Source organism: Ursus maritimus, unplaced genomic scaffold, assembly GCF_017311325.1.
Source record: "Ursus maritimus isolate PB19 unplaced genomic scaffold, ASM1731132v1 scaffold_18, whole genome shotgun sequence".
NCBI classification, from domain to species: domain Eukaryota; kingdom Metazoa; phylum Chordata; class Mammalia; order Carnivora; family Ursidae; genus Ursus; species Ursus maritimus.
Window position 1 is genome coordinate 52490040 of NW_024424230.1, and position 27700 is coordinate 52517739.

The 27700-nt window shown below is 41.5% G+C and overlaps 1 pseudogene; it reads right to left on the minus strand.

Moving 5' to 3' along the window:
* Positions 1-24332: 24332 nt before the first annotated feature.
* LOC121103303 lies at positions 24333-24417 on the minus strand (annotated as a pseudogene).
* Positions 24418-27700: the final 3283 nt, after the last annotated feature.

A 27700-nucleotide genomic window follows, 5' to 3' on the forward strand; every position in this document is an offset into this window, starting at 1 on the left:
AGCAATTGGGAGTGGAGAGACCAGAGCTACTATACCTCACAGGAAAGATTATTAGTAAGAGAGTAAGCTCTGGAGAGCTATAGAGTCCCCAGGAGTCATGAGCAGAGCACTAATCAGCACAGGTGTGTGTGGAACCTACCTGAGGCCGTGGAAGGAGCCACCCAAAAGCAGTAGAGAGTACAGTCACCAGATCTTATACAGGACTGTGTTTTTTGTTTTTTTTTTAAGATTTTATTTATTTATTTGACAGAGATAGAGCAGCCAGCGAGAGAGGGAACACAGGCAGGGGGAGTGGGAGAGGAAGAAGCAGGCTCATAGCAGAGGAGCCTGATGTGGGGCTCGATCCCACAACGCCGGGATCACGCCCTGAGCCGAAGGCAGACGCTTAACCACTGTGCCACCCAGGCACCCCCAGGACTGTGGTTTTAAAACAATACCATGGGGGTGACTGGGTGGCTCAGTCTGTTAAGTGACTGACTCTTGGTTTTGGCCCTGGTCATGATCTGAGGGTTGTGGGATCAAGCCCGTCATAGAACTCTGCACTCAGGCAGAGTCTGCTTGGGATTCTCTTTCTCCTTCTCCCTCTGACCCTCCCCCCCACTTGCACTCTCTCCAAATTAACTAAATATTTTTTAAAATTAAAAATAAATATATAAATAAAACAATACCATTTACAGTAGCATCCAAACATATGAAATAATTAGAAACAAATCTAATACTCTGATAAAAGATGCTCAGTATCTGTACACTGAGACTTGTAAACACTACCGAGAAAAATTAAAGATCTAAATAAATGGAGAGATATACCATATTTATGGAACAGAGGAGTCAATAGTTTTAATATGTCACTTCTCCCTAAAATGATCTATAGATGTAATACAATCCCAAGGGAAATCCAAGCAGTATTTTTTTTGTAGAAATTAAAAAGATGATTCTAAAATTTACATGGAAATGTAAAAGGCCTAGAATGGCCAAAACTAACTTTGAAAAAGACAAAGTTGGAGAACTTACACTATATTATTATAAAAAACTACTGTAATTAAGACATTGTAGTATTGACATAAAGATAGAGAAATAAATCAGGGGCGCCTGGGTGGCGCAGTCGTTAAGCGTCTGCTTTCGGCTCAGGGCATGATCCCAGCGTTCTGGGGTCGAGCCCCACATTGGGCTTCTCCACTGGGAGCTTGCTTCTTCCTCTCCCACTCCCCCTGCTTGTGTTCCCTCTCTCACTGGCTGTCTCTCTCTGTCAAATTAATAAATAAAATCTTTAAAAAAATATATAGAGAAATAAATCAATGGAACAGAACAGATAGTCCAGACATAGACTGACACATAGTCAACTTATTTTTAATAAAGATGCCAATGAAATTAAATAAAAAAGATTATAATCTTTTCAACAAATGGTGCTGGAACAATTTCATTGAATATAAAAGAGAGAAAGAGAGAGAATCAATTCTTACCTAGCACCACATACAAAAATTCAAAAATCAATCATAGGTAGCAATGTAAGAGATAAAACTATAAACCTTCTAGAAGAAAACATAGGATAACATCTTAATGACGTTACGTTTGGCAAAGATTTCTTAGGACACAAGAAACAAACTCTAAAAGAAAAAAAATCAATAAATTGTATTTTACCAAAAGTAAAAAACAAAAACAAATTCCAAAAACAATAACAAAAACAAGAAACTGTTCTTTAACAGCACCGTTAAGAAAATGAAAAGGTGAGGGGAGGGAGTTAAGATGGCGGAGGAGTAGGGGACCCCTTTTTCAGCCGGTCCCCTGAGTCGAGCTGGATAGGTACCAGACCAGCCTAAACAACCACGGAATCAGCCTGAGACGCAGGAAGATGCATCTGGATCTCTACAAATGAACATCTCCAGCGCTGAGTATTGAGGTACGAAGAGGGGAGCTGTAAACCGGGCACAGATATCGGAAGATAAACGGAAGGGGGAGGGAGCCGCCGCGTTCGGGCGCCGGGAAGCGGCAGCCACCTGCACGGGGGAGCGGGGGGACTCACAGAGGGCACCCGCGAGAGAGCGGACTGAGACCGGTGAGCCGTGAACGCACGCCACCAGGCTTCTCACGAAACTCCGGAATCCCGGTGTGCTCACGGGATCCAGACTGAGACCGGGAACTCCCGAGCGCCAAGGCGGCTGGCGGCTGGCGGGCCACCTGCACGGGGGACGGCGGACTCGCCGGCACCCGCGAAACAGCAGACTGAGACCCTGAACGGGGTGCGCGCGCCACCAGGCTTCTCACAACTCCGGATCGAGGTGTGCTCACGGCATAGACTGAGACCGGAGACCCGGGAGCGACGGGGCCGGTGGCTGGCGGCAGAAACACAAAGGACAGAGACGCACGGGCCCTGGAAGTGAGGGCAGGGACGCTGGGTTGGTGCGCACATCCCGGGACGCTGCAGGGTTGAGCAGCACCAACAGTAATAGAGTTAAAGTGGCCAGAACATCAGTGGAGAACGGGCCAATCCTCTGTTCTGCGACATCTAGCCTCTGCTGCCTGACCCTCGGAAGAGGCACAGCAAACCGCCAGGAAAGCCGCTAGAGAAACAAAAGCCTGAAATACCGGCTCAGAGAGTGCCCATCCCCATTCCCGCAGGGGACACGGAGACTCTAACAAACAGGGTCCTGAGACTGGCGCGGCAGGCCCTCCTCCCAGAACACAGAAGGCAGGCTGAAAATCAAGAAGCCCACAACCCAGGCGCCTGGGTGGCGAGTCATTGAGCGCCTGCCTTCGGCTTAGGGTGTGATCCCGCATTCCGGAAAGGAGTCCCTCATCGGGCTCCTCCGCTGGGAGCCTGCTTCTTTCCTCTCACTGCCCTGCTTCTGTTCCCTCTCTCGCTGGTTGGCTCCACATAAATAAATAAATAAAAAAATCTTTAAAGAAGAAGCCCACATCCCTAAGATCCCTATAAAACAAGGGGCACGGCCTGGGACCCAGTCAATAATTTGGGCTCTGACAACCCCGCAACCTTCCTCATTAGAATGACAAGAAGGAGAAGCCCCCCAGCAAAGAAAAGATAGTGAGTCTGTGGCCTCTGCCACAGAAGTAACGGATATGGATGTAACCAAATTATCAGAAATGGAATTCAGAGTAACAATGGTCAAGATAATGAGTAGACTTGAAAAAATATTAAGGAAAATGTTACTGAGAATATAGAATTCCTAAGGGTGGAAATGAGAGCTTAATTGACAGAAATTAAAAATTTATGAGCCAAATGCAGGCAAAACTAGAGGCTCTGACGCCAGGGTCACCGAAGCAGAAGAAAGGTTAGTGAATTGGAGGATGGGTTAATAGAGGAAAAAATAAAAATAGAAGAAGGTCTTAAAAATCCACGCCTACCGAATGTTGGCTACTGGAGATTACTGACTCAACGAAACGATCCAATGTTTGAATCATCGGCATCCCCGAGGGGTGGAGAAAACAGAGGTCTAGAAGAGATATTTGAACAAATTGTAGCTGAAAACTTCCCTAATCTAGCAAGGGAAACAAAATTCGTGTCCAAGAGGCAGAGAGGACCCTCCCAAGCTCAACCATGACAGACCCACACCACGCACATCATAGTGCAACTCAAGAAATATGAGATCCAAGGAAACAGTATTGAAAGCGCGGGCAAAGAAATTCTCATGCATAAGGCAAAGGCATCAGAATTACATCAGACCTGTCTACACAGACCTGGAATGAGAGAAAGGGTGGGGAGCATTTTAAAGCTCTTTCAGAGAAAAACATGCAGCCAAGGATCCTTTATCCAGCAAGGCTCTCATTCAGAATTGATGGAGAAATAAAGACATTTCAGAATCGATCAGTCACTAGCCAATTTCGTAACCACGAACCAGCCCTACAGGAGGTATTACGGGGGTTCTATAAAAGTAAAAAGGCCCCAAGAGTGATACAAAACAGAAAGTCACAGCCAATACAAACAAAGACTTTACTGACAACATGGCAGAATTAAAAGCATATCTCTCAGTACCAGCCTTAACATTAATGGTTTAAATTCTTGCTTTAAACGCCAGGGTTGCAGGATTGATAAAAAGAAATGACTCCATCCATTTGCTGTCTACAAGAGACCCATTTCGAACCCAAAGATGCATTCAGACTGAGAGTAAGGGGATGGAGTACCATCTTTCACGCAAATGGACCTCAAAAGAAAGCTGGGGTAGCAATTCTCTATATCAGATAAACTGGATTTTAAACTACAGACTATAGTTAGAGACGCAGAAGGGCACTATATTATTTTGTTAAAGGAAGTATTCAACAAGTGGATATGACAATTATAAATATATATGCTCCCAACAGGAGCCGCAAGATACACAAGCCAACTCTTAACCAGAATAAAGAACATATAAATAAAAATACATTAATAGTAGGGGGACCTCAACACTCCACTCTCAGAAATAGACAGAACACCCTGGCAAAAACTAAGCAAAGAATCAAAGGCTTTGAATGCCATCGACGAGAGTTGGACCTCTTAGATATATATAGAACACTACACCCCAGAACCAAAGAATACTCTCATTCTATTCTAATGCCCATGGAACATTTTCAAGAATAGACCATGTTCTGACACAAACAGGTCTCAGCCGATACCAAAAGATTGAAATTATCCCCTGCATATTCTCAGACCACAACGCCTGAATTTGAACTCAAATCCACAAGGAAAAATTCTGGAAGAAACTCAAACACTTGGAGACTAAGAACCATCCTGCTCAGGAATGACTCGATAAACCAGGAAATCAAAAATCAAATTAAACAATTTATGGAGACCAATGAGAACGAAAATACAACAGTCCAAAACCTATGGGACACTGCAAAAGGCGGTCCTAGGGAAATACATAGCCATCCAAGCCTCACCAAAAGAATAGAAAATCTAAAATGTGAGTTTTTATATTCTCACCTCAAGAAGCTGGAACAGCAACAGAGGGACAGGCCTAATCCACGCACGAGGAAGCAGTTTACCAAAAATTAAAGCTGAAATCAACTGCAGCAGAAACCAGAAGCAGTAGAGCAGATCAGGACTAAAGCTGGTTCTTGGAGAGAATCAATAAAATTGACAGACCACTGGCAAGACTTATCCAAAAGAAAAGAGAAAGGACCCAGATTATTAAAATTATGAATGAAAAAGGAGGTCAGACTTACCACACCATTGAAATTGGAAGAATTATTAGAAATTTTTATCAACAGCTATATGCCAATAAACTAAGAATCTGGAAGAGATGGAATCCTTCCTGAAACCTATAAACTACCAAGATTGAAACCGAAGAAATTGATTTCTTAAACAGGCCAATTAATTATGAAGAAATTGAGTCAGTGATAAACAACCTTCCAAATAACAAAACTCAGGCCCGGACGGTTTTCCTGGAATTCTACCAAACATTCAAAGAAGAAATAATACCTATTCTCCTAAAGCTATTTCAAAAATAGAAACGGAAGGAAAACTACTCAAACTCATTCTATGAGGCCAATATTACTCTGATCCCCAAACCAGGCAAAAGACCCCTCAAAAGGAGAATTACAGACCATTTCCTAGTGAATATGGATGCCAAAAATCCTCCAACAAGAACTGCTAATAGAATCCAACAGTTACATTAAAAGGGATTATCCACCACGATCAAGTGGGATTCATACCTGGGATGACAAGCGTGGTCTGCAATATTCAGCAAATCAATCAGCGTGATACATCATATCAACAAGAAAAGACTCAGGGAACCAAATATGATCCTCTCAATCGATGCCGAAAAGCATTTGACAAAAATACAGCATCGCTTTCCGATGATTAAAACCCTTCAGAGTGTAGGGAATAGAAGGTACATTTCTCAATCCTCATAAAAAGCATCTATGAAAAGCCTACTGCAAATAATTCTCAATGGGGAAAAGCTGGAAGCCTTTCCTCAAGATCAAGGACATGACAAGGATGCCCACTCCCTCTATTATTCAACATAGTACTAGAAGTCCGCACAACAGCAATCGAACAACAGAAAAGGGATCAAAGAAGGTATTCAAAGTCGGCAAAGAAGTCAAAATTCTCTTCGCAGATGACATGATACTCTATATGGAAAACCCAAAAGAAGCCACTCCCTATTAGAAGTTATAGAGCAATTCGCGAATAACGTGATGGGATACAAAATCAATGCTCGAAATCAGTTGCATTTCTGTACACGCAGGTAACGAGACGAAGAAATAGAAACATTAGAGAATCCATCCCATTTACAATAGCAACAAAAACCATACGCTTACCTTGGAAGTTAACTTAACCAGAGCGTAAAGGACCTTTATTCTAGAAACTATAAATCACTCTTAAAAAGACATTGAGGAAGACATAAAAAGAGCTGGAAAGATATTCCATGCTCATGGATCGGAAGAATTAACATAGTTAAAATGTCCATGCTACCCAGACAAACTACTCAATGCTATCGATCAAAAATACCGAGAACGTTTCAAAGAACTGGAACAAATAGCTCCTAAATTTGTGGAACCAGAAAAGGCCCAATTGCCAAGGAATTGTTGAAAAGGAAAACAAAGCTGGGGGTCACAATGCCGGTTTTCGAGCTGTACTACAAAGCTGTGATCACAAAGACAGATGGTACTGGCACAAAAACAGACACATAGACCAATGGAACAGAATAGAGAGCCCAGAAATGGACCCTCAGCTCTTTGGGCAACTAATATTTGATAAAGCAGGAAAAGCATCCGGTGGGAAAAGACAGTCTCTTCAATAAATGGAAATGGGGGAAAATTGGACAGGCTACATGCAAAAGAATGACTTGACCACTATCTCACACCATAACACAAAAATAAACTCCAAATGGATGAAAGACCTCGATGTGAGACAGGAATCCATCAAAATTCTAGGGGAGAACATAGGCAACAACCTCACGACATCGGCCAAACAACCTTTTCATGATACATCCCCAAAGGCAAGAGAAACAAAGATAAAATGAATTTATGGACTTCATCAAGATTAAAAGTTTCTGCACAGCCAAAGAGACTCACAGTCAGAAAAACTAAGAGGCAGCCCATGGAATGGGAGAAGATATTTGCAAAGGACACTACAGATAAAGGACTGGTATCCAAGATCTACAAAAGAACTTCTCAAACTTCAGTACCACGAGAAGCCAAATAAACAAAATCAAAAAATGTAAGTCAGAAGAAATGAACAGACACTTTTCAATGAAGACATACAAATGGCTAACAGACACATGAAAAATGTTCAAAAATCATTAGCCATCAAGGAAATTCAAATCAAAAACCACACTAGAGATACCACCTACGCCAGTTAGAATGGCAAAATAGACAAGGCAAAAACAACAATTGTTGGAGAGGATGAGAAAGGGGATTCCTCTTACACTGTTGGTGGGAATGCAAACTGGTACAGCCTCTCTGGAAAACAGTATGGAGGGTCCTCAAAAACTTAAAAGTAGAACTACCTTACAATCCACCAATTGCACTACTAGGTATTTATCCAAAGGCTACAAAAATACTGATTCAAAAGGATATATGCACCCCCATGTTTATAGCATTATTAACAATAGCCAAATTTATGGAAAGAGACCAAATGTCCATCGACAGATGAATGGATAAAGAAGATGTGGTTCATATATACAATGGAATATTACTCAGCAATCAGAAAGAACGAGTTCTCAACATTTGCTGCAACATGGACGGCACTGGAGGAGATAATGCTAAGTGAAATAAGTCAAGCAGAGAAAGACAACTATCATGTGATTTCTCTCATCTATGGAACATAAGAACTAGAATGATCAGTAGGGGAAGAAAGGGATAAAGAAATGGGGGGGTAATCAGAAGGGGGAATGAAACATGAGAGACTATGGACTATGAGAAACAAACTGAGAGCTACAGAGGGGAGGGGGTGGGGGAATGGGATAGGTCGGTGATGGGTAGTAAGGAGGGCACATATTGCATGGTGCACTGGGTGTTATACACAACTAATGAATCATCGAGCCTTACATCGAAAACTGGGAATGTACTGTATGGTGACTAACATAATAAAAAATCATTATAAAAAAAAAAAAGAAAATGAAAAGGCAAGCTACAGATTGGGGGAAGATATTTGCAAGCTACATCCAGCAAAAGACTATATCCAGAACATACAAAAAACACAACTCAAAGATAAGAGAAACAATTTGAAAATGTTCAAAAGATGTGAACAGACACTTCACCAACAGAGACAGATGGCAAATAAGCATATGAAGATAATGTCATTAGTCATTAGGAAAATGCAAATTTAAACCATATTAAGATACCACTACACATCCAGTAGGATGCCTAAAGTTAAAAGGAATAAAAATACCAAGTGCTGGTGAGAAGGTGGGGGAACAGGAACAGTTAACACACTGCTGTTTGGGAGGCAAATTACTACAAGTACTTTCAAAGAGTTTGGCAGTTCATTAAAAAGTTAAACACACTCCCACCGTTTGACCCAGACATTCCACTCTTATGTATTTACCCAGAGAAATAAAAGCACGTGCCTTCACCATTTGATTCCCCAGATTGGAAACAATCAAAACGTCCATCAGCAGATAAATAGATAAACAAATTGTGGAATATCCATTCAATGGAATACCTTCAATCTTTTGTCGTCCTTGTTCTTTTTTTGTGGTATTATGATTCCATGCTCTTTCAGTCCTATTTTTGTCTATATTGCTTTTTCACAGGCCAATGTATGAGTCCATAATTGGAAGGACAGAAACAATAAATGGATGCAGAATGATAACACAGATAATTGAGAATTGATTTTACTGATTCTAAATATATCCACGATCATTGTAGGAAAGAAAAATAGATGAAATAAGAATTATGTGCACAGTATCACATCTAAAAGAAATTGCTGTTATTTGCATTTTATGTGATTCATTCTTATTATTCAATTTTTATTTCCACTGTTGCATTTACTATTAAATCACAAGAACCATTAATATGATCCCGCAAGTATTTCTTTATCAATGCACCATCCTTTCTTCATCTAGATACCGACAAAAATTATAGTAAGAAGGAGCTCAGAGTGCTCTACACAATTCCTAGTGAGGTTACCATTCCATTCCCCCACATAGACTCCCTCACTCACTAAAACTAATTGACCAGGAATCAGTCCTAGTAAATGGACTGCAGATAGAATACAAACCTTACTATGAGAAACCCTCAGGGCAAACCCCTGCATCATCCCTGTATCCCTGCCAACCTCAGGCATCCCAAGATGTCCCAGCCTCATTTCCAGACACTTTTCACAGTCAACTTCAAACATTTCTGATCAGTTCTGGAAGCCTGTCATCACTACAATCCTACATTGTTCTCCTCTTTTCTGGATGGTCTCCTAACCTTTTTGCTTTAATTCAATCTGAACCCACTTCTAAGAACATTATTTCTCCTGCATTGCTTTCAAGCAGGGAAGGGCTGTTTTGTTTTTGTACTTTTGTTTTTTCTGCCCTATCCCACATGGCACTGGACTTCTAGGGTTTCATAGCCACATCTAGACCATTTTCCATTTTTTATTTTCCCTACCTCCTTTGAGGCTTTTGTTCTCATTAAGTTCTACCACCCCACGTCCCTGTATCAAGTAGACAGACCTGAATACTGCCTGGCCATCCTCTCTGTACCTGAGCTGTCAATCCATATTCTCACTCTCCAAAAGTCTATTTGACATCTGTCCTCAAATTTTCAAAACCCCTTCCCTCTCCAGAGACACTCAGCTGTCAACCTTGTTTTTTTTAATCTCAGGAGGAAATAGAAACAAGTCAGAAGAGATATGCATCCTTTTCCCATCACAAAATTTACGAACCACATGAATGCACGTGCTCTGCCTTTCCTCCTGTTGTAATAGGTTAACTGTCTAGGACCCAATATAAGGTTAACCCCTAGGCAATGCCCATCTCCTCTCACCCATTCAGTGACATCACTTTTGCAACTAACCTCTCTTTCTAAAAATAGCCATTATCCCTTGCAACACCAATCCTATCATGTAACATGCTGCAATGCTTTTTTCTTAAATAAAAAACTCTTCCTTGACCTATTATTACCTTCCACCCACTCATCCCCTTTATAACAAAACTCAAGTAAAGAGCTTTTTGTTATCTGTTTTCTCCAATTTTTCAGTCCGTCTTTCTTCCCTAAGCCACTCCAATCAAGTTTTGTAATCATTGTTCTTGATGAAAGCGTTCTAAGGTCAACAATGACCTCTATGTTGCCAAATTCGAGTCTTCATCCAAATTTTACTCAACTTCACAATAGCATTTGACCTGGTTGATCATGTCCTCCTCCTTGAAATATTTTCTTTGCCTGACTTCCCAGACCCCACATGGTCCACTGACCTCGGGGCTATACCTGCTCAGCTCCTTTTTTGGTTTCCACCTTCTTCCTTAACACGGAGGCTTTCAGGGGTCAACTCTGAATAATGAGGAGAACAATACCTCTCTTATCCGGGAGGAGTGCAGGCTAAATGAAATAATTTGGAGCACTCACTACATGCTTGACGTTGTTTCAGGTACTCACTGATCAGTAGTATTAACCCTGTCTTTGTGCATGAATCTTTCTACACATCCCTGATTCTTACCTCAGTATGAATTCCTAGAACCCAATTACACCGTCAGTGCATATTTTTATTGCTCTCAATAGATATTGGCAAGTGACTCTTCAGAAAGATTGTATCAATTTATACTTCCACAATTCCACAACAATGACACTTTCACAAGAACTGTTATCTCTTTATATAAATTTAATTAGCAGTATTTAACTAGGTTAGAATACAAACACACTTCTTTTACCAGCTGTACTCCTGCTTATGGTGCCAAGTGGTCCTGTGACTTAAATTGACTTTGCCTTGGTTTCTCCATCTGTGAAATGGAGATAAATTTGTGGGTTGGAAAGGGAGATATATAATTGGGCTAATCAACAAGCATCGTGCTTTTGAAAAGATAGACTACTCGAGGCCAAGTGATTTTAACACATGATATCCTCAGAATATCCCAATCAAAATCAAGTGTGCATTGAAAGAGAGTTGTGAGCACAATTCAGCTGATAAAGGCTGTCAGGAAGGCAGCCGGGTTTCTTTTCGGAGCAGCTGGCTTGTCTGAATTGCTTAAGCTGTACAGTAGGCTTGCAATTATGATGCGTATGCCTATGCGCTTTATTCTTACAAAATCATCTCCATGTTCATCTGCTTAGTCATTAAGTTTTATGGTGGAAGTTGAATGCCTAATGAAATTGCAGATTTGAACTGTTTTATGGCCTCTAAGAAAATCTCATTTACCACAGAGTAGCTACGAAAAGATGTGAATGACAGATGAAAGTGTATAGCATTATTATAAATGTAGGAGGGAAATTGTTCCAAGGATACACAGAGAAACAAAGCTGAGACTGTGTTGTTGTTGTTGTTGTTGTTTACCATTTCCTCTACCACTTGATCACTTCATTCGTTCATTCATTCATTCATTCATTCATCTACTCAACATTTATTAAACACCAACTGAAGTAAGCAGGACATAGTCTATTTCTACAAAGATCCTGTAATATAGATGGGGAAACTGATAGGGCCATAGACAAGATAAGGCAACACTAGGTACACTACTTGTATCCATACTTTTGCTTGGAAATTTTATAGGGAATGATGATTGTAAAGTGGAAATTTGCTAATATACGATTTAAAAGGAGTATGAGACAGCAGGTAATGCTTATGGGATTGGAAGCCATGTGTGGTACTAATTAAATTTAGTGGTTTCTAAATAGGCTGGAATAACGAATAGATCAATAAATAGCTGAAAGACAGAGGTCCTAGGCCAGTTTACACTATTTGAACATTAATTTTTATAGGCTCACTTTCTGTACGTGTGCATGTGTGTGTGCTGCTAACCCCAATAAAGCCTGTGACACAACTACACACATCGGGTTGATGAGCAAATCAGTATCAAGCTGGTGGGAGTGTCTAGTTGGCTCCCAAGGCCCCTGGTCTTCGTCAATAATCTTTTACTAACAATTTTGATAAAATAAAATAGTAGAAGCACATTCATAGGGAGGTTTTCTACCTGCCACTCCCAATTTACTAACCACTGTTTTCACCTTTCTCACATCACAGAGCCCTGGGAAGCTGATCTTTAATGGCCTGGTCATTGGGCTCCCTTGCCCTCTGGCTTCGGGGTGGTATCAGTTGATGGGCGGCAGCTACAGGGGAAGAGTGGGGTCGAAATATTTATTTCCCAATGTCCATGTCTGCAGGTTGAAACTGGACTGGCTGAATTCCTCTATGAAAGACCCCGGCCCCTGTTGGGAGCTGACCCTCCCTCAGTAACTGCTTCCTTGCCTTGCTCCTCTTGGGCCAAGCATGCTGACGCCTTAGCAGCCCTATTGCTAGTCCAGCGAACAATGAGGCCTCTGTGGATTCCCCTCCTTCTTGCCCTCATGTTTGCGAAGAGTCCCTTCATTAAACGCTTACCAGATATTCCACTAAAGTGTGCCAACGGCTTCCTGCCAGACCCCAACTGATGCAATTGTTCTTCAAAGCTACTGTTCAAAAACCCCGGGGTAACCTCCACTTCTTTTATTTTTTGTATCCCACATCTAATTGTCAAGCTCTGTTCTTTCTACCCTTCCATGATATCACCTCCATCCTCTCCTTTGCATGCCTATCGGCACAGTTCTGGATCACCTGAATCTTGATGTTAAATGATAGGACACATGTAGAATTTCTACACCTCCTCACACCTCGTTTGTGCTCTGCATAGGTATCAGGATAGCGTGGTGGGTTATGGTTATATATGTAAATGACTTTTCCCTGGGACCTTTCAAACTCTTCGTAAGCAGAAATCATTTGGACTCTCCCATTTATTTTTTCATCTCTTTAGTGTCCAGCACATATCGACTACTTGAAATGTTTATTAAATGGAATTAGCTGGTGGCGTATGAGTAGAAGGTATGCTTGTCACATTTGTGCACCAAACAAAGCTGTAATGCATGGTTAATGTGCAATTTGACAGAATCAAGTTTCAAAATGATTTCGATAGAAGAGCTACAGTAAAACTAACAAAATGGATGTTAAAGGAGATAAAATTATGCCTCTCAATTTTATTTTATTTTATTTTATTTTATTTTATTTTATTTTATTTTATTTTAAAGGTTTTATTCATTTATCCGACAGAGATAGAGACAGCCAGTGAGAGAGGGAACACAAGCAGGGGGAGTGGGAGAGGAAGAAGCAGGCTCATAGCGGAGGAGCCTGATGTGGGGCTCGATCTCACAACGTCAGGATCACGCCCTGAGCCAAAGGCAAACGCCCAACCGCTGTGCCACCCAGGCGCCCCTATGCCTCTCAATTTTAAATGCACAAATGCAGATGTGGGAAGTCCTGGTGGGGCAGCAGTTCAAATTCCAACTACGGAGTTTTGCATGTGCACAGGAACAACACATGCAACCAAAATATACACGTGAATTTCACATATAGCTTCAGTAAATAATACAGACTTCGATAAAAAGTAACAAAAGCTGTATTTTGTTCTGCACTGCTTGGACTATATCTCATTTAAGGTGTGCAGTTGTAGGTGTCCATTTTAAAGAAGATTTTGACAAAGTAGTGAGAATCCATTACTGTGAATCCTCACCAGTTAACCGGAATATTTTTCCAGGAAGAAAGACTTTGAAACAGATCCCAACATGGGAGGCTGATTAGTCTTTGTAGTCCCAGAGATTCAAAGTTACAGCAAGTGGATAGAAGCTGTAGGTAGTTCAGCTGCATGTGATAGTGTACTTACGATCAGAAGCATCTATTTGTTATGAAATTCTAAACTCCGTGGCATTAAGCAGAAGCTGAAAAGTCCTATGTCAGGGATGAAGAGGAAGGAACTTCCACATTGGCAGGGGAGAAGGGATAGACCACTTCCCAAAGCCATTCTCTGATTATTTTGCTACAAACACAACTTTCACCACATCAGGGCCTTTTTTATAAAACCTTTATCCGGCTCCACATTTTCCACTGTGTCAATTATAAACTGATATGCCTGGTTCTCAATGACTCTCACAGTCATACACACAGAGTGAACTGCTTTTCTCATAAATTCATAGTACACATCTCTAAAAGGAATAAGATCTGTCTCATGTCTCCACAACATACCACTGTCTTGGGGCTGGTACTGGCAAAATGACAATAAGTCCTTTGAGGTTTGCTTTTCTAAACATAATATTCATCAGCGTAAGGGTTCCTCTTACTGTAGCTATAGCACAAGGGGATACATTTTGTTTTAAGATTGGGGACTCAACATCGGCTAATGCCTTTCCCACTATATCTTTTTACATGAGGTCAACATCATTCATCCTTCATTTAAAAAAATATGTATTGTCATATAAAAGCCCCATGCTAGGGATTGGGGTATAAAAATTAAACATGGTTCCATTTCTCATTGTGCTTAGATGTAGTGAAAAGACAGAAAAGCAAATCTTTCTAATCCAACATGGTACACGCTAGAGCAGAGAGCAGAGAAGACAGACAGCATGCCTGGGGTCAGAGCGGGGTGGGGGTGGCTGATAGGGGAAAGGGCCACTGATGATAGAAAAGTTGAAGCCCTTTCAGAGACATGCACAGAAGGTTTGTAGAGGCAAGCGGGGAAAGACGTTTCTGCCTGAGAAAACTGTGAACTTTTCCATGGATCTAAAAGAACAGAATGTGTTTGGAGTCTACAAGGAGTTTTGAACAGTTCCGTTTGAGGTGGTGACAGAAGATAAGGCTGAGATGTGAGCAGGGTTGAAACCCCGAGTCCTGCCTGCAGTGGTAAGGAATTCAGACCTTACCCAGATTCTCTTCCACCGTGGACTCAACCAGAGGAAAAGGAATCTGAGAAGCGTGTTTCTTTGTTTAGTTATTTTTTTACTCGGAGTTGGGATGGGTTTAAGTGAAAAGGGGGATACAGGGCTTAGGATGGATCTGAATCCCAAGAGGTCAATGCCTGACCTAAAGCAGCTTCCTCTCTTGTGCCCCTGAGAAGTGTGTGTTGCCTCTGGGCACAGTCGTCTCCCCAGGCTCTGCGCATCATCTTCCATTTCAAGTCCAAAGGGACCTGACTCAGAGAGGCTATATGAAGAGAAAAATCATTCCGGACAAGGACACTCAAGGGACACATTGCTGCAAATTCCATGAATTGAATCAAATTCTGTCCCTTGCGGAGCAGTCGTGCGCAGGAGCTCTCTGCCAGGCAGGAAGTTAGGTAGATCAGCACAGAGGCCGTGTGCGGGCACAGCTGTGCTGGCTTGTGTTGCCTGCAAAGCAGTGACAAAGAAAACACTCTTCCTTGTGCCGAAGAATGATCCCTGATTGCTTAGGGAATAGAGATAGAAGAACACGCAGCAGATATTTTAAGTTCTTGGCCTTTGAGGAATTATCTTGAGTGCTCTGTTAGGTTATTCTTGGGGAAATGCTAACCCTGCAAGACGGGGTTGGAAAATGCCTATCACTTAGGAAGACAGCAGAGTGTAAGATCTGTTTCCAAAGATCGGTCCTATACATCAGCTGCTTAGCTTTAAATTCTCTTTCTCTTTCTTTCTCCTCCCTTCCCCTACTCTTTTCTTCCCTAGCATCAAAACTAAGAGAGAGGAAGAAGGTGAGGGGCGCCTGGGTGTCTCCCTCGGTTAAGCATCTGCCTTAAGCTCAGGTCAGGTTCTCAGGGTCCTGGGATCGAGCCCCACAACGGGCTCCCTGCTCAGTGGAGAATCTGCTTCTCCCTCTCCCTCTGACCCACCTCCCCACTTGTGCTCTCTTTCTCTGTTTCAAATAAATAAATAAAATCTTAAAAAAAAAAAGAGGAAAAGAAATGAAAAGTGAAGAAGGTGAGAACGAAAGAACATGCATTTGTTTATACAATAAGCTTCAGCGAAGTGATTCAGGCTTTTTGGAAACTAATTCCATTTCCAGTTGTGCTCCATGCTTTAACCAGCAAAGGGAAGTATAACTACACACTTCTACATACGATTTGTATCTCCTCAGGGCTGGAGAGACAATGTGATCACCCCCTTAGGCTGCATGCTTGGTCTGCAAAGTTTGCAAAGAGAGAAGTGCCCCATGAAGATTTCCTGACAACCCAAGAGAGTCATTGAGTTCGAGCATAATGTCTGCATATTCGGTCCTTCTAAATGATATTCATTGCACAAATTTCCATTAGAATATTTCCCTAAGTCAGTGTTCCAGCACTTCTCTCCTTGATTGCTTAAAGATGGCTGACAGCACTTCAGGACCCTTATTTATAAGTTTTCGTCCTGCCATCAATAATATTTATCAGTTGAACAGTCATCGATGCATTCAGAGTAGTTAAGTGCTTCTATACAATTCCTTCACCCACCAAAGGTCTCCATTCCTCCGCCCACGTCTGCTCTTTTCAGTTGAAGATTATTCCCCTTCAGAGTGTTTTCATAAGAAGTACAAACACGAGACAGAGATTTGTTTTCTCTTCGTTGGCCCCAAATTTCCAGCCTATACCTTGCAAATTATCCAAAGACAGGCATAGAAAGCGACCTATTCATCTCAGTATCTTAGCGCTGTACCTGGCACATCCTGTGTTCTTAATAGATGAAATGTTCTATGGAACAGAGCCAAATGCGGTAGACACATTCTGGGTGTCCCACAGTGAGTCACATCCTTGGCAATCCCATTCCCTTGAGAGCAGGTGGAATCTGTGACCTGCTTCTAACCAACAAAATATGACAAAATTGATAGAATGTCACTCGTGTGATTGTGTTACCTCGTATGGCAAAACAAAGGGATTTTTCAGATGTGCTTAAGACCCCTGATTGGTTCATTTTGAGTTAATCACAGGAAGGATTGCCCTGGGTAGGCCTGATCTAATCTATGGAGCCCTTTAAAAGAGGGCTTAGGTCTTCCCTGAGCTCAGAGATTCGAAGCAGCAGAGACTCAATTTCTCCCACTGGCCCTAAAAAAGCACACCATCATGAGTCTGGGAGGGAAGTTTGCTTCAGATGAGATCACAGCCCAACCAACACCTCGATGGCAGTTCTGTGAGGCCCTGAGTAGAGGACTCAGTGAAGCTGTGCCCAGACTCCCAGCCCATGGAGACTAAGAGATAATAAATGGCTGTCTGAAGTACATCTTTATGTAGTTATAGAAAACTAACACACTAAACATAAATAAAATGACCCGTTGTGGTTATTCCTGGTGTTCTTTGCAAACCTCAACTATTTTTGCTCCAGATTCTCCTTGACTTAATTTTGTAAAGTTTTATTTGTCCTCGGTATTTTACTTCCTTTCTATTATTATACATCTGATTTTAAAATGTGTGCTCACTAGGGACTCTCTGACTCACTAGGTGGGGTGGGCTCTTTAGATCCCAAGCCCCTTTCTTCCCTGCTAAAGTCAAAACTAGTCATACAAGCAGAATTTATTCCTTGAAAGCTTACACTCATCAGCTCTTTTCTCCCTCTACAGTCTTGTGGCATAGAATCAAATAGTTTTTTCTTTGAAACTTTGGAAAACTTACCACATATGGTTGTTGTGAGGACAAACCAAAGTAGAGCGACAGGATGCGCACTCACTGTACATACAACAGTTTATAAAGCCCCCTTGCAAACATAATTAAAGCTTCTAGATTATCTCATCAGGTAGGAGGTATTCTGTTTCTGTTTTGGGAAAGGTCCTTGATTTACAGGTGAAGGAACTAAAGCCCTTAGGAGTTAAGGATGTTTCCCAAGGTAGTAATAGAGGTAGATGAACCCAAGTTAGTCAACCCCAAACACCTTCTTTTTATATTCGCTCACAGACTCTAGAAAGAATTTCTACAGCATTTTGTTCAAAATCAAAGTCTACCCTCTAGTCATCCACCTGGTATACCTGATAATGTAGAATCGGAGACACCACCTCAGATCCCAAAGATCTCTGGGAGGTGGAAACCAGCACTATGCTTTTTGAACAAACTGCTGAAGCTGTTTTCACTTCCTAAAGACGGAGACTCATTGCTTTAAGATGACATGACTATGTTTCCTCAGGTTTCCTTTGTCCTTCTAATTCACAAATAAATTCCTTCTTTGGATCAAAATTATGCCCACAGTAGTCACCCCCTGAGACATGCAGCTGTCAGGGAGTTGGGCCAGTGACAGGTTATCCACGGCTATGGTAACTTTTGACACACGCCTGGGTGGTGGGAGCCCCCTCACACTCCACTATCATCCCTGAAACAATGCAAGAGTTCATATAAGAAATGCATTTCCCATTGTTCTTCTTGGTTAGAAACATGGTGATGCAGTAAAGAATAGCCCTGTAGGGAGGGTCTGAGAAGAGACGAATTGGAGGAAGCTAATGCCAAAGTACGCGTGCATCTCCAGACGTTACCTTGTAAGAATAACTACACCACGCAGGATGACAGAAGACGTTCGTCAGCTTGGTTTAGTGAAGACTAAAGCAGTTGTTTCTGTGTCAGCTGCTATTTACCAACCAATCATTTTTCTTCTCACAGCCTTACTTTCTCCAACTTTAAAATATAGAACTGGAATTTGCCCTGTTTATCTCATAGGATTGCTGTGAGGACAAACTAAAATAAAATGAAATAATGTGAGTCTCAAAGTGCTCTATAAACATAAAACAGCACCTACATGTGAAAAGGGACATGGACAGTTGACCCTTGAACAAGAAGATTAGGGAGTTCTGACCCCCTACAGAGTTTGAAAATCCACCTTTAACTTTTGACTCCCCAAAAACTTAACTACTAATAGCCTATTGTTGACCTTTCCAATAACATAAACAGTTGATTAACACATATTTTCAATGTTATAAGTATTGTATACCGTTTTCTTACTATAAAGTCAGCTAGAGAAAAGAAAATGTTACTAAGAAAATCATAAGGAAAACACATTTACACTACTGTACTGTATTTATTGAAAAAAAAATCTATGTTTAAGCATACCTGAACAGTTCAAACTTGTGTTGTTTAAGGGTCAATTGTATATTTTTTCCAGGGCTTTATATACAAAGCTCAGCATGGCTCAGACATGAACAAGGTACTAGAAATCATTCTGATTTATTTGCTGATTGAAAATATGTTCCTTTGTAAGTGTGAAAAAATTACTCAGGAAAATTCTTCACTTGTAGCTAGTCCTGGAGAGTGAAATCCTAAAACAATATTCTATAATCCAGAGATAGCAGCATGGAAAAATGGGTCACAAGAGCTCAGGGCTGCTCTGAGCTTGAGTAAGAATATGGCTTGAGGAGGGTAGAGGGAATGCAGTGTCTATGGCCTTGGGAAGAAGGCTCAGAGGGATAGGAAAGGGAGGGAGACAGGGAATACTAGAATCCTGGGGAAGAAGATGCCACAGAAAGCATATTTATTCTTTCACTCATTCTTTGCACTCAACAAACATTTATTGAACAACTCCCATGTTCCAAGCACTGAGTGAGATGCTGGGGATATTAAGATGAAAACATGGTTCCCAGCCTCAAGGTGATGTCTGCTGCAAGGAGACAAATTAATCCTAGATATTTAATTTAGAGCACGGTAGGTGCTGGGATAGAAATAAATACAGAGTGCTATAAGAGCAAGTACTAGAGTCCCTTTACTCAGTTTGGGAAACAAAGAATGTTTCTCAAAGGAAATGATACATAGGAGTAATATTGAAGGACAGGTAAGATTTATCTAGGAGAAGAAGGAGGTAAGAGTGAATCGGGAATAGGAACAAAGAATAAAAGCATAACCCAGAATGAGAGATGAAAAGGCCATTTGTGGGTAATGTAGGTAGAGACCCATATGACTAGACAGAAAGATGTGTGAGAGAAGGTGGGGATCAACCAAGTTAGACCCAAATCTTATGTAAATGACCTTATACGACATGCCGAAGAGTCTAAATTTTATCCTAGACACATTGGGAGCCATTGAAAAAGTCCAAGTGGGAAAGTAACATCATCAAATTTGCTACAGAATTAATTACTTAACTAAAAATTACTTAAAGATTCTGCCCACTAATAATAGTTCATACTACAGAAACTTGGGTAGTCTGTGACCCACAAAAAAGTGGAAAAATGGGTTCATAGCAAGCTCAGAAGTGGAAATTCAAAGAGTTGTACAGGGCAACCTTACATCAGCTCAACCAAGATGAACATCATAATTGTAATTAAGACTACACATTGGCAAAGCATCTGCCACTACCTGAACCTTCCCACCTTTAAAAGCAATCAGGGCCTTACTAACTGATCAGTAAATGAATAAGAATTTGTATGTTTGAGCTTATGGTAGTGTTTCTAGGTGGATGGTTTCATATAATACACCTAAATGTGCCTCAGTGACAATGAGACTTGATACCATAGAATGGAATGTGGGGCATGGGTCATACCCTCAAGCCTAATGGTGCTAGGTGGCATTATGCAATATCTGTCAGTGGGCTACCAGGGTCCTGCAAATTTCATCTGTGATTGCGTCGTAAAAAACCTGTGCAAAATGTTTTGAAAAAGAGCTTTGAAAACAAGCAAACAAATATTCTCCAATGAGATCGCTAGAGAAGACATTTGCTATAAAACAAGAATGCAACAGAAAGTATTTTAGAGTCGCATCTCTAGCAGACACATTAAGTTAAGAGAATTCATATTGAAAAGCCAAAGAGGCCCTTCTAGGAATTCGAGCAAGTACTGACAGTGAGAAAAATTCAACTGAAGCCAAGTAGTTTTAGAATTATGATAATTTCATATTTTTATCCACAGCCTTAACTTTTCCTCTGAACATCTGCCCTGGACATTTCCATCACACTGTCGCCCATAAACACATCAAGCTTAGCCTCCAACACAGACTGTGTGCTCTCCCTCCATCAATTCCTACTGACCTTCGTATGATCTTTATACTACTTGGTTGTACCATCATCAAAACAGTCACCCAACCCAGAAACTCTGCAGTTATCCTAAAATATTTCCTCCTCTTAATATTCCAAATCTAGTCACCAGTCCTACTGATTCTGAATTCTAAAAATATTTCAAATCTATTATCTCTTCTGTTCTTGGGGTCCCTGCCTCAGATGAGGCCCTTAATACTGTCACTCTTAACACAGAACTAAATAAAAATGTATTCATGTCACTCTCCGAGTTTAATACGATTTAGCTGCTCTCCATCACATGAGCATGGCATATAGGCAGAGTGATCATGTGCCCTTCTTTACCCAACATTGGCTACTGCCCCAGCGTAACTAGAAATAACTCCCTTTCGCTATCAAAAGTGCCCCAACTTAGACAATGAATTACGAAGTAACTCTGTTAGTGGTGTTCTTCATTACCTAGTTTCCTCCCACTTCTTTTGCTGTCTGCCTAGTGAACACCTTTTTATCCTCCTAAGTCACTTGCTTCACTCGGACCACCTGTTCTCAGGCAGCTGCTCACACTGGTCTTGGAGCTCCCTTTGCCTTTGCCTGTGGTTCTGTTATTGTAATGGACAACTTGCATGGCTTATGAGAGGAGTGGCGAGGCAGAGACCAGGCCCCAGTTGTCTCTGCAACATTAGAACTCAGCAGAGGATCAGACATACAAGTGCATGTCATTACCTGGACCAAATGTTGCTTTGGCAGCTCGCAAGACTGGACTTCCTAACCTATCAAATTGGTCACATATGTCAATTTACAAAATAAATGATTAAAACACACTTTATAAATAGTATATTTGTTTTTATATGTTTAACACGACTAACCTGACATCATGCAATCTATCATACCTATTAATAACTAACAATAACAGTAAAAATGATGACACAAATTATTCTTTAAAACAATTTTTAGCAAATGCAATAGCATATTTGGTGATCAATTAAAAATCAATTTTCTTAAGGGACTATCAGTCTCCATTCAGGTCAGCCACTGTATTTTTCCTGTACTCTATAAGGTGTCTCACACGTTGTCAACACTCCATGGAGTGTAAAACAGTGGTGATAATTAGGCTTTTATATTTGTGCTCATTATCCAGAACAAAGGGTACGCGTGCTACTAAAGCACAATGACTTTTCTCATTTGAATATTTACAGTCCTGACAACTTGAAAAACATATTATGTAGTGTTAATCAAATCACATTCTTCTCACAAGCAAAGGATACAAATTTCAGGTACAAATTAGAACCCATAAGCATTTGACCTTAAAAGTAGAGAGAAAAAAACATTCCATATAAATCAAGGTCACCTGAACATGTGAGCAACTCACAGCACATATTTTTTTTAAATCTTAATTTTTACGACTATTAAGTCTTAGAAGGAGCCAGAGTAATTACGCTAGTTTGTAGAATTTGAGGTTGGGTGGTCTCTGACTTGGCATTTGCTTTCCCCTTCCCCTTCATTAGCAACCCCTGCAATCGCCAAAGAGGAATTTCCTCCGTTCACGGGGAACTTCTAGATTATTATACCAGCACTACTCTTAAGGGCCATATGGCCACACATCTTCAGTCTCCATAGAACAACAGTGAAGATAGTTATTAACTCTTTCTAATTGCAGGCAATGTCTTTGCTCTTACCCTGCGGAACTAAGATTAATGCCCAACACCTGAGGAATCAACGAGCCCGCCAAATGATTTAGGACCTCTTAAAGCTCATGATTATCATTCATAGCAATTATGGCTTTTCATGAGAAGTGGACAGGTAAACACAGCAGTGATATAGTCCTTTATGAAAATAATACTGAACTTGGAATCCAACAGCTTTAGCTCTAGGTCTAAGTCTGCTAATAGTAGTAGTAGCAGAAAAAAAGAAGAAGAAGAAGAAGAAGAAGAAGAAGAAGAAGAAGAAGAAGACGACGGCAGGAGGAGGAGGGGGAGGGGGAGAAGAAGGAGGAGAGAGACAGAGAGAGAGAGAGAGAAGCAGCACCAATTAATTATTGAACACCAAATTCATAGCAAAAACTATAGTGCCTACATGGGTGACAGCTAGTCAGTGGGAAAGAGAGGGAAAGGGTCAATGAAATCTTCCTAGAGCAGGTGAGCTGAAAGTTGACACGTGGCGGGTAAGAGTTAGTGAGATGAATTCAGGAGGGAGAAGGGAAAGGTGCTCCTGGAGGAAGAACATGAATATGCAGAAGTATGTGCTGGTAGCATGAGACTTTACGGGGCATTTCATGCTTCAGTTTATCTGACTCACAGAACTTCAGGATGGGGGAATAAAAATTATGAATCCACAAAGTGAAACAGAAGCAGGATTGTGAAGTACCTTGTATGTATCAATAAAGCATTATGGAATAGAGTTTCAGTCAGGGGAGTGAAATGTCAGATTTGTGTTTGGTTTGTAGAAATACTGCTGTGGGTGCCAAAAGAGAGCTGGAGAGCAGCCAGGCCCGAGGCATGAAGGGCAAGTCAGAGGCAGGTATGGTTGGGATCTCAGTGAGGTGACGGGCAGAGCTAGTGGGAGATGAAAGCTCTAGGGCTCCGATGTTGGCTTTAGATATGTTGATAGTGCATATTGGGGGGGGGAGGGAAGATCCTAAGACAACAGCCAGTTTTTTGGTTTCAGCAACTAAGACGTGGGCCCCCTCACTGGGATAAGATAAATGGGGAGGGGAGACCATTTGGGAGAAGCTGAGAACTTTATATGGAAACACACTGAGCTCTTAAGGCTGAGGAGACATTAAAGGGAAGTTATCTACTGGGCAGGGGTCTGTGGAAGCTCAGGATTCAGAGTGAAGCTGGGCTTCACCATCCCTAAATGAAACCTTGGAAGTTGTTGCAACCCCCCAAGAGGACGAATTGAGAAGGGACAAAACCGCAGGATAGAAACCTGGGGAACACCACATGATAGGAAGAGGAACTGGTAAAGGATGCTGAGCTGGGGAGGCAAAGAGGTGGCAGGAAAACCAAAGTGAGTGTGAAACCTCAAAAGATGACAAAAAAAATATTTTAAATAGGAGGAGGGCTTATGAATACAAATATTTCAGAGAAGTTGAACAAGATAAAGACCTGGAAGTGGCCATTAGGTATTAAAACAGGATAATCATAGATGACCTCACCAAAACTAGCTTCCACGAAGATGGACAGTGGTGGTCCGATTACAGTGCTTGAAGAATGAATAAAAGTGAAGCAGGAAACAGTAAAGCTTCTGTAAAGCTGGGCAGTAAAGGGAAAGGAAGAGCAGAGGCTGCCAGCCCTGTCAACCTAGAACCCAGATCCAGGAAGGGTTTCTTTTGTTAAGATGGAAATATTGAATGTAATTATGTGTCATGGCAAAGATTCCTTTAAAGAGGGAAATAATAACATACAATGAAGAAAGTGGATGATTAATAGCCTAGATCCGACGAAGGTGAAACTGGATGAGATCCAGCAGAAAAAAAGGGAAGATAAGCCTCGAAGGGGGGCAGGGGGCTCATCGTGCCACAGTGAGAACAAATGTGCGTGTCATCCTTGCGCGGAGGCCATGCTAATCTCCGTAGCGTTCCAGTTTTAGTATATGTGCTGCCAAAGCAAGCGCATCACAGTGGGAACAAAGAAGGGGGAACCAGGAATGCTGATAAAGTTAAGCGCAGAGCTATAGGAAGTTGTGAGAATTCCCGTGATATTGTTCTCTGCCTGTGTTTTTCTTCTCTCAGTTCAGCAAGAGTCAAAGTCGTTTGCTGAGAATAGAGATTAAGTCATAGCATAGTGGGTTTGAAGAAAAATTACATTAAAATAATAGCATGGGCAGAGAAAGAGAAGAACTGATTAGGAAACAGAAGGATCACCAGGCAGTCCAGGGAAGCAAGGCTTGGTTCGAGAGCACGGATGTATGAGTTAACAGAGGCACCAAAACGTGGCTGTCAAGTCCTCTCTGGGGGTCTCCCTGGTGGGGTGTGGGCATTGAGAAATTAGCCTATCGGACCAACTTCAAACCAGGCATTGTAGAGCCAGGGCCACGGAAGGGGACAGAGTCCAGGGAAATAAATGGCAACGATTTCATTTGTTCCCTCTCACATCTCTACAAAAAAAGGTATTCTTGCCCTTGTATCACTCATGGAGGTTTATCTTTGCTCCGTCTCAGTCCATCTGCACATCTGCACGGGCTGAGTTAAGAGTCAGCTGGGCCTTCAGAAGCAAAGCCACCGCTCACTCCCGGTACCTCACTGCCTCTCTGGGACCTTGGCACTACCAACCGAAACAGAGGGAAGGGGTTAAGGGCTAGGTCCCACTCCCCCTCCGGGACAACTCTGTTCCCTCTGTTTTGTCACATAAATCCAGGTTATACACACGAAGCATTTTAGCCGCCCGGAAGGAAAGCACTATGCTAATTTAGAGGATATAAAAATGGTGTACCAAATTGCTCAGAGTGATGCTCACACAGTGACAAGCTCATTTACGATACAGGATTATTAAAACCCAATCGCTGTTTTTTGGGTTCCAACTGGTTTTCATTTGCCTCAGCAGCAGATGCTCTGTGCTGGGAAGAATGAGAAACGATCTTCAGAGGGGGCACTGTAAGGCTTTCCAGCAGACGCTGTAAACCAGAATCCCACAGTCCTCAAAGCACGGATCTCATTTCCCCGACCCTTTGGTGGTGATTTACGTGATTGTACCGAAGCTATCCTCGTAACACTGGAAAGTAGGCAAAACGGTATTTTATGATTAGGTATGCAATTGTAGCCTAAGAATTTAAAATGTTTTAACAAGACTGTTCCAATTCCCACTGGGTGGATAGGGAACTCAGCAAAGACGGGTGGCCGCTCCTCGCTCCTTACTTGGAGCTCTCGCGAAACTCCTCGGTAGCCCCCAGAGTTCAGAGAGTGTGACCAGCCTCAAAGCCTAAATAATTTTGAATATTGAACTCTTTGGAGGAGTGGGCCTATGTAAATCCAATAAATACATTCATTTTTTAAAGGGAATCTTATTTAGTGCCTTCTTTCAGGGCCCCCAAATAGGGCCTGATCTCTGGAGCTCCAGGAGAAATGAGATGGGACTCTGGTGCCCCAGCCCTGCCCTGACCCCCCTTCTCTCGGAGTTGCCCTCTCTTGGTCTCCCTTCCTCTTTTGCTGAGGAAAGACAACCGATCAGAGGCCCTGATGATGAAGTCTGGCACGTTCTATGCAAGGGCATGAACACCCAGAAGAAAGGCAGCCCCAGATGGAGGCCAAGAAGCCAATCCTGATCAGAACAGGCTCAAGAAATGGGAAGTACTCGATCCCACTCGGTCCTTTGCCAAATCCACAGGGAGGCAACCTTTTGCAGGAACTAAACGACCTCTAACTTGTCCCTGTGATAAATGTCTGATATAGAATTTATCAGCCAAATTGCTACCGAATGCTTTTTATATCATTAAACAGTAATGCATACACTGAAAGAAAAGGTAGTCCAATATGTAATTTTAAAGGCAATGTGTAACTTATCCATCAGTTTTATTGGAATAATCTTTAAAGCTCTTAAATTACAAGTTTTGGTTTTAGTTTTTTTTCCTTATGTGAATACTTAGGAAACTGCTACAGTCTTCACAATGTAAGACTACAAGAATTAGCATCGGTTCTTGCTGGAACTTTGCGCCCTGCTAACATTGCTAGGGTGCTCACTATTGTCTCTTGTGTAGCAGCTGATTACTTTACATTAAGTATGTACAGCAGACACCTTTCATAAGACCGCAACGGGACATGAATGTGTGAACAACTCCATCCCATATCATCAGATTTTAAAAAATTCAGGGTGCTTGAGTGGTTCAGTAGGTTAAGTGTCCCACTCTTGATTTTGGCTCAGCTCATGATCTCAGTGTCATGGGATTGAACCCTGTGTCAGGGTCCCCATTCAGAGGGGTGCCTGCTTCTCTCCCTCTCTCTGCCCCTCTCCCCACTTGCGCTGTCTCTAATAAATCAACCAGTCCTTAAAAAAATAAAATTTCTCAAACCTAACTATTGTCTATAAAGGAATCTGTGTCATCTAAGAGGCCTCTCTGATTTTTGCTCTTTCTCCACGGGTCTGTTATAACCAATTAAAATGTTTTCCAAATAAATAAATAAATAAATAAATAAAAATAAAATGTTTTCCACTGCTGTATTTCTACTTGGCACATGGAATTCTATTTTACTTAAAAGGTTCATTAGAGAACAAGCAGTTCTTTGATAAGAAAACAATATCTCCTATTAGCTTAGATGCTGGGGTAAGCTGACATTATGAGCCATCTAATAGGATGGCAGCACCAGCTATGAATAATTGTATCCTGAAGTGTTCATTCCGAATGCAGTCAAGACCTGATACTTTGCACTTCAAATGTGACTAGTGCAAACTGAGATGTGGTTATAAGCATAAGATACACACCAGATTTCAAAGACTTAGAGTAAAACTAAAAAGTAAAATTGATCAACAATAATTATTATATCAGTTGCATGTTAAAACGATTCGATTTCGACTTTATTAAGTTAAATATAAAATATACTATTAAAATGAATTCCACCTCTTCCTTTTTACAAATTTCATGTGGCCACTAGAAAATGTAAGATCACAAACATGGCTCTCCTTTGGGGTTCACATTACACTTGTATGGGAGAGTGCTGCCTTACACTCAACTTGTAGTTCATAGGAAATACAGGAGAAAGAAGTTAAAAGGCTCCAAGTGGAAAGAATTAGCTAAATCTAAACTGGGGCAGGTACTACAACAGACCTCCCAAGAGCATGGGTCACAGCCTGCTGCTGGTCTGCATAACCACCATTTGTTAACAGCCTACAAAAAGACGCGGAGTTTGCACAAGAATCTACATCAACTATGTCACATCCTACACGTGATGCTGCATGGTTTAGAT